Source organism: Myotis davidii, unplaced genomic scaffold (genome assembly GCF_000327345.1).
Source record: "Myotis davidii unplaced genomic scaffold, ASM32734v1 scaffold97, whole genome shotgun sequence".
Lineage (NCBI taxonomy): Eukaryota > Metazoa > Chordata > Mammalia > Chiroptera > Vespertilionidae > Myotis > Myotis davidii.
The window spans coordinates 2,426,208-2,434,339 of record NW_006289392.1 but is presented as its reverse complement, the minus strand read 5'-3'; the positions used below and the strand labels follow the sequence as shown (position 1 = coordinate 2,434,339).

General features: G+C 53.9%; 1 long non-coding RNA gene across 3 annotated transcripts in view; it reads right to left on the bottom strand.

The window, feature by feature from the left end:
- LOC107182761 overlaps positions 1 to 8,132 on the bottom strand; it is a 53,717-nt gene that overhangs the window by 26,708 nt on the left and 18,877 nt on the right. For all 3 annotated transcript variants that reach the window (XR_001513489.1, XR_001513488.1, XR_001513490.1), the window contains exon 2: positions 2,618 to 2,814. This is a non-coding gene — a long non-coding RNA (uncharacterized LOC107182761). The remainder of the gene's footprint in view (positions 1 to 2,617; positions 2,815 to 8,132) is intronic.

The window sequence follows — 8,132 nt, the reverse complement described above, 5'->3', positions numbered from 1 at the left end:
GGGGGGGGGGGGGGGACTTGCCTATCTTCCATCTTCTCTACAGTTGCCCCAAATCAGCTCAATCCCCAAACCCTGCTGGCTCCTCTTGCTTAGCACCCTGTGCCCAATCACCTGCTCTTTGCCTCAGCACACACACGCGGCCTAGTCCTCATGCCCAGCCCCCTGCGATGATTGCGTCCCTCTGTGAGCCCCTCCACACCCTTCCTCATCTAAAGGACCTCTCAGACCTTCCAAACTCCTCTTCCTAAGACGCCAGTTCCAGGAACTCACTCTGTTCAGTTCCCATTACCTGCAGCACCTTTCACAAGGCGTGGAATCTTAAAGTCAGGAGAAACCCAGGGGGTCTTTGCGTCAACGTTCCTACTTGCTGTTCTCCCTTCTACAACACTCCCCCTCTGAACTCATCCAGGAATGAGGAACTCATTCCACCCCAAGCCGTCCATTCCACTGTTGCCAATTGGTTAGAAAATCCTTCCCAGGTGGACTTAACTGTCTTTTATATCATTTCCACCCTTTGGTTCAAATCATCTATTTTTACTACCTACCATCTCCTCCGTCACTTTACTCCGGTTCCTAACAATCCAGAGACTTTCTGTCCTCAAACTCAACTCCACCCAGTCTCCCCACCTCCAATGAGCTCCAGTCCTCTCTGTCCCCATCTACTGGGCAAAGGAAGGAAAGAACAGGAGGCCGGTTATAAAAGGCCCAGGTCTCTCCTGTCCAAAGGAAAGTGCTGCTCCTCCCCTAGCACCCTCACTTCCTGTGTCCCATGCAGCTCAGTCCCCTGGGCTGGGTGCTCTGTGCTCTCCCAGCGTTTCTGAAGGTGGAATCACACATAAGCAATGCAAATTTTGCATCATGCTTAATTTGTTCACTAATATACAGTCATATTGCAACAAATCCACCTTTAGTTAGAGAAAACTCCTCAGTCCTCACCCAGAGGACATTAAGGACAAAGTTGGGAAATAGACGCCAGAGCTCTGTGGCTACCTTTGTCTGTACCCCACCATGCCGCCCTCCACCCACCACGCCACCCTTCATCCCACCATGCCCCCTCCACCCCACCACACCACCCACTACCATAGGCTGCTTCCCTGTTCCAGGGCAGGCCAAGCCCAGCACATGCTGCCGACTGACCAGGACTAGAGCTGGAAGGAGGAGTGGTGACCAAGGAGGTTCGTATCTGTCTGGGCAGCTCCCCAAGTTCCAGACGGAGACCTGATCCTGAACCAATCCAATGCCATCCTGCGACCCCGGGCCACTCCCTCGGGGGTATGGGAAGACCCAGCGGGAGCCGTCCGGGTGGATGCGGTGAACAAGGGCATGGAAGGCCTGCAAACACGGCAGCCCCTCCTCTACACTGACTGCGTATCAATATCCATAATCAATATCCAACTATGAGGCGAGCAAGGGGGGCCACGTGAAGGAGCTGGGGGACCTGAAGCCTTCGGAAACCCTGCTGCCCAGACCCAGAGGCCAGGCCTTTCTGGGCCGATCTCCTTCTCGGACTATACAACCTGCTGGACGTGCTGCTGACTCACCGGGCCTGGCCCCGATGCCTGGACTCCAGCCCCTGCTCTGGGCCTACGGCAAGGCTCGCCTCAGGGCCCAGCTCCAGGCCTTCCTGGTCTCCCCCAAGCTCGCGAACTGCCTCATGAACGTCAGTTCAGGGGTGCCTGCCTCCCCTTCCCCAGGACCAATAAAATCTCCAGGAAAAAAGAAAATAGACACACAGGTTAACATGAAAATAATGAGAAGGTTGAGCTGTTTACTTCCTGTTTTTACATTTGGATCTGCAATCTTCTAGAGCAGTGGATCTAGGGGCATTAACCTTGCCCGCAGGGGACACTGGGCAATGCCTGGGGACTTGTTAGTTATCACAGTTGTGGGGAGTGCCGTTGGCACCTAGTGGTCAGGTATTTTGCTGAACATCCTACAAGCCCGGCTCATCTCCAGAACAAAGAAGGTTCCAGCCCAAAGTGGAGTAAGTTGAGAAACCCTGCAGGAAGCTTGCCCCTTTTTCTTTTCTCTTAAATACATTTTTATTGATTTCAGAGAGGAAGGGAGAGGGAGAGAGATAGAAACATCAATGACGAGAGAGAATCATTGATCGGCTGCCTCCTGCACGCCCCCACCATGGATTGAGCCTACAACCTTGGCATGTGCCCTTGACCGGAATCAAAACTGGGACCTTCAGTCCGCAGGCCAGCACTCTATCCACTGAGCCAAACCGCTAGGGCGAGCCTGCTCCTATTTTCACTTGCTCCTCCGGCTCGCCTGGACTTGAAGTCCTGTGCTGTGGGGCTGGACAGAGTGCTGGGAGGCTGCCAAGGGAACGCCCGCTCCCCGCGGGCCAGGAGGCTTGTGGTGTGACCTCCGGTCCAAGCCCTGACCCCTGGCCCCAGGCAAGCCCATCAAGATAATTAGGTCAGAAACACAGACACTTGGCTGGCGACCAGCTGCTGTGTCCGGCCCAGTTTCCCCTGGGAGTGGGGCAGAGGGAGAAAAAGAAAATAGAAGCAGGGAAGATAAACTACAGGGCAGGGAGCTGGGCGTCGGTGGGGAAGGCGGGCCACAAAGTGCAGACCAGGCATCACTGCGGCGGAGGATGTCTTACCTCCCGTCAGCTTGCGCTTGAAAACAGTTCTCCTTGCAGCTCAGTGAAAACCTCACAGTTTACAGAGTTCTGTACCTGTTATCGCATTTAATTCTCACCAGGTGATGGTGACTCATCTGTGTGTCGAGAGGGAAGCCGAGTATCAGGGAGACCCCAGATCTCAGAGTGGTTCAACACGTATAGGTTCTTGAGAAGCACTGAAAAGAGAGAGAGGAAAGGAGGGATGGAGGGTGACAGACGGAAGAGAGAGAGGAGGGAGAGAACAGCATAAATGTGAGTGAGGACATAGCAGATGCTCCGTGAGTGCTGGTGTTCTCCTGCTGTTTGTCTAAGGAAAACTGTTAGGACAATGAGAACATGACCTTAACATAGCACAGTGGTTCTCAACCTTCCTAACACTGCGACCCTTTAATACAGTTCCTCATGTTGTGGTGACCCCCAACCATAAAATTATTTTTGTTGCTACTTCATAACTGTAATGTTGCTACTGTTATGAATCGTAATGTAAATATCTGATATGCAGGATGTATCTAGGCGACCCCTATGACACGGTCGTTTGACCCCCAAAGGGGTCGTGACCCACAGGTTGAGAACCGCTGACATAGCGTAAGAGAAAGAACTCTAGACTACCACCCCAACTTCCCCAACCTCCTGGGGAGTACCCCACTTCTGCCCTACCTGATGGGGCAGCCTCACCTTGCTGGACTAGGCTGCTCTGAAAATGTGGAGGGTGGCATCTATCATTTTGGGGGCTCCTTCCAATTCTTGAATCTCTCATCTCTTTCTTTTTCAACTTCCCAGGCTGTTCAGCCCCTAGTTCATGGACACATGTTCTGGCCTCTGGCAGCTGGGCAAGGACTAAAGGCTCATAACTTATGCAGGTATTTGTGATAATCACTGCACTTGCAACATCCAATAGCAATGTCACAGGGACCGGCTTTTCATCTTCACCAGGACTTTCAGAGGAAAATAGGGCAGGGATGACAAATCTCCCCTTTCTGGGAAGTGATGAGACATAATAACAAAGAATATTGGAAGAGGAACCAAGAGATGCGCTCTCTCTTCCAGGCTGGCCATCCCCTCGCTCCAGGCTCTCCCCCACCTAGAACACTCCCGGGGCTACTGTCCGCAGTTCCACCAGCAGCTGGTCTCTCCACCTGGGCCCACAGAGGGCCCACGGGCCCAGGCCCTGCCCAGCTCTCTGCGTTATCTTCTCTCACTCCCTGCTTTGCTGCTTTGTGACCCTGGGTCTCTCTCTGTTCCCTGAACGCACCAAGTATCCTCCCTCTCAGAACCTTCGCCCTTGCTGTCCCCTGACTGGAGAGCTCTTTCCCATCATTTGGCCTCCAATCCAATGTCACTTTCCCATAGAGCCTTTCCTAACCGCTCTGGCTAAAGTAATCCCGAGTTCCCGGCTCCCCACCCCTTGCTTTCTAGACCCTGGTTGTATATTATTTCTTCATAGGTGTAGGAGGGGACCCTGGGGAGCCCTGCTGCTGTTTCCTTCCACGTGGGGATCCTGTCATTAGGCTACTGGTCTCTCCCCCGTCGGGACTCACTGCCCAGCAGGGTGGCTGTGTCTTGTCTGACTTTCAGATTGAAAGAAGTTGCCGAGGCCACTGGCTCAGCCTCTCCCTCTCCTTGCTGGATCTGCTCCCTGCAGAGCTTGAGCGAGGGTTGTCCCTGGACCAAAAAGCAGGCTCAGTGCTCCAGTTGCTGCCCCTCCGGGGATCGGGGTGGGGACTGACCATGGGACTGGATGCGCAGGACTGTCTGGTTGGGGGACAGCACCCTGAAGCCCATGTTGCTGCGCTCCAGAGTCAGGTCCTCCGGAGCCAGAAAGCCAGGGTTTGGGGCTCAGTCTGGCTCACAGGTCTGCCTCTCTGGCTCAGAACTCAGGCCTGGAATAGCTACATCAGCAATGGGCCAAACCACAGCATTTACCTCTTCCTGAAACATCATGCTTCTTGATTGAGTCATTTGTTTACATGGCAATTGTCTGTCCCCCGCCACACACACACACACACACACACACACACGCACGCACGCACACACGCCTCTCTCTTGCTACCATCCCCTACAGAAGGTAACTCTCTGAAAACAAGAATTCTGAATATATTCTGTGCCTGGAACAGTTTTTGGTCCAAGTAGGAGTCAAAAAATATCAGTTGAATGAATAGAAGAGCCTTCTAGATGCCTTGGACTCCCGGCCTGTGCACAGCCTTAGGGTGGGTGTCCCGTTAATGACTAAGACTAAATGTTCTACTTGCTCAGAAGAATCGGAATTCAGAACTGGATTCACACTGGCTTTTTAAAAATGCGTCTCTCCTGCTCCTAAGTTGCACATGAGATTCACGTCCATGAACTCTGATTTCCCTGAGGAGGAAAGTGGCACCAAGCCTCAGTCATGCACTTCACTCCACACCCTCTCCCCCACAGGGCAGGCTGGCTCCTCCATCCCCTCACTCGGAGAGCCACTGGATGCCGATTTCCCAGTCCTTGTCTTCCCTGGGGTCTGTCAGTCCCGCCCAGTGTCCGTTCCCTTTGTCTAGGCCAGGGGTGGGCAAACTTTTTGACTGGAGGGCCACAATGGGTTCTTAAACTGGACCGGAGGGCCGGAACAAAAGCATGGATGGAGTGTTTGTGTGAACTAATATAAATTCAAAGTAAACATCATTACATAAAAGGGTACGGTCTTTGTTTTCAATAGTTTTATTCATTTCAAATGGGCCGTAGTTTGCCCACGGCTGGTCTAGGCCTTCGCTCTGCAGGCTCAGGCCCCCTCAGCACTGAGAAGCCGAGGGCCACATGGGGCACACGGGAGCGCCGGCCATCCTTCCTGGGAGGCACGTCTAGTTTGCTCTCCTAAATTCAGCACCTGGTGGGCCTGGGTCCCCTACGCACTCACCGAGCTTCACCTGGCCCCACTCCTGGTGGCCCCACCAGTATGAGGGGCTCTGGCGTGGGCTTCCTGCTACAGTCTGGGGTGACCCTGAACCCTTGCCCCTTGGCCGAGCTTCCATCATCTCACCCAGCCCTCACCAGCTTTCTCAGCCCCGAATCTGAGCCACTGCAGAAGGTTCTAGTAGTGGTTCTCAACCTTCTGGCCCTTTAAATACAGTTCCTCATGTTGTGACCCAACCATAAAGTTATTTTCATTGCTACTTCATAGCTGTAATGTTGCTACTGATATGAATTGTCATGTAAATGTCTGATATGCAGGATGGTCTTAGGCGACCCCTGTGAAAGGGTCATTCGACCGCCAAAGGGGTCACGACCCACAGGTTGAGAACCGCTAGTCTAGGGCAAAGGATAGAAACATTCCAAAGCAAGGCTCTGGCTCCTGATCGATTTCAGGAACCTCTGTTCTCTGCAAAGCCCTGCTCCAGATGAAAGGGCGACCTGGGCCACTCTGACTTCAGCCCCCGGGAGGGAAGCCCAGGGTTACTGTCCCCCCGTTTCTCATAAGGAAACCCTGTAGGCCCAGCCAGCCCACCTGCTGGCCGCCTCCCCAGGGCCCCCGCCTGCCGGTGGGCTCGGCACCTACACTGTCTCAGCTCCATGGAGTCACTCCCTGTCGGGCCGAGCACCAGGGGAGAGCCCCTCCCTCTGGCATCTCTCTCAGGAGCTGGCTGGCCTTTTTCCAAGAAGGCCGCTTCCTGAGCATTCATGCCCTGGCCCTCGACTTCTCTCTCCTCCCCTTCCTGTAAATTTCACATTTGAAACAAATATTGATTTTCTTTACTAATGCCCCTTGCCAGATTGTAAGGCACAGCACACACACACACACACACACACACACACACACACACACACACACACCACACACACACACACACACACACACACGGCCATAGAAAACAAAAGGTGTGGACCTGCCCCCACTTCTGGAACTGAATGAGGGAGGAAAGGGAAATCACAAGAACAAGACTGTCAGCTCCGTCCCTCCCTGACCCTGCGCCGAGGCAAGCACTCAGGGCGGTTGGTGTTAACAGGGGCCTGTCTTTAAATTTACAAAAAAAAAGAGAGAGAGAGAAGATTCTAACTTTTCTATCTCGTTACCAGAAATGAGCATGAAAGGCTGGAATGGGCTGGATTCTGTGGCTGTGAGACTCCCCGCCTCATCGCCCTCCCCCAACTCCCTTTTCCCTTGGCTAATAAGTAATCCCCGAGAAGGTCTGTGCACTTTGCTTATTGTGTTTGGCTCAGAAATACATTCTCTTTATCACTCCCAACCTCAGGCAAACGCTTTCTGATCTCCATTTGTATGCCTGAGCACATCCAGCAATTGGGTTTAATGTCATTTGCTGGGGAACTGTAGGAAGCGGAAGGTCACTGGGCACAGCGAGAACTTGGCTCCTGGGCGGGACCTCCATGCCCAAGGCCTGGTCAGTCTCGGCCTCGGGCTCAGCAGCCGTCTCCTAGCCCAGAGACAGGCATTTGAGAACCTACTTAGTTTCACTCCTTCAACCTGCTTCCCCACCAGGCGATCTCCGAATCCCCCTGAGACCACGCTCACATTCACAGAGCCTGCATGTAGCCGGGCAATTGATTGAAACTTTAACCGAGCAGAGTAACTGACGCAGAAATTCCCTGTGTCTTGTTTTCCTCTGCAGCGGGACAACACAAAGGCAAGAAAGTATTTCCTTCCCGCCTCCCCACCCTCCAGTCACCCCTCCCCTGGCTTCTGTGTCCTTGAGGTATGTTTCTTCACTTGTTTAACAACGTTTACCTCTGTTTCTCAGCACAGAGGAGACATTGCCGGCTGCCATTTTTCTGTGACAACTCAGGGACAGTCAAGCAATTAAATAGGTTTGTCATGTAGGGGAGGAGCTTGGTGGCTTGCAGGGCAGGGTCTGGAGAAAGAAGGCCTGGCCCAGGAGGAGGGCCTGCCTCTGGATCGGGGAAGAATGCCTGGGTCCCAGGAAGCGGGAGGGGGAGGAGGAGGAGGCCCAGAGAAATGGAGACTGAGCGGCAGGAAACAGCACCTCTGAGGCAGGAGGACTCCGGTGGGGAGAGCTGCGTGGGTGCCTGTGAGAAGTGGGCACCCTGGCCACGGCCTGGGGAACGCAAGGAAGGCCACCCCTGAATGAGCAGCGCGGACAGCATCAGCTGGCCTTGGGGGCCTGAGCCGGGAGCACGGCCAACTGACCCCACAGACTGAGGAGCAGACTGACACCTCCCTCCACCTTCTGAGTGCTAACAAGCCCAGCCATTCTTTGACTAAATGTGAAGGAGGCCCTGAAAACATGCCGATGTGAGCAGCCTTGGGGTCTGTTCGGGCAGGTTTTTATCAGGTGTCCCCCAGCCCACTGGTGGGTGACAGGCTGTTGGACTCACAGAACTGAGCGCAGCAGTGACCTGTGGGGGTCACGGTGGGCTTTCAGCGGCTCATCTGGGCTCCCGGGAGCTGCTTCAGGACACCTGCCGCAGGGCCATCCGGCATTTAACAGATCCTTTTGAGTCTGATGGCCACATCCAATTACTGGACTGTTCCCTGCTTATCTGACTGTAT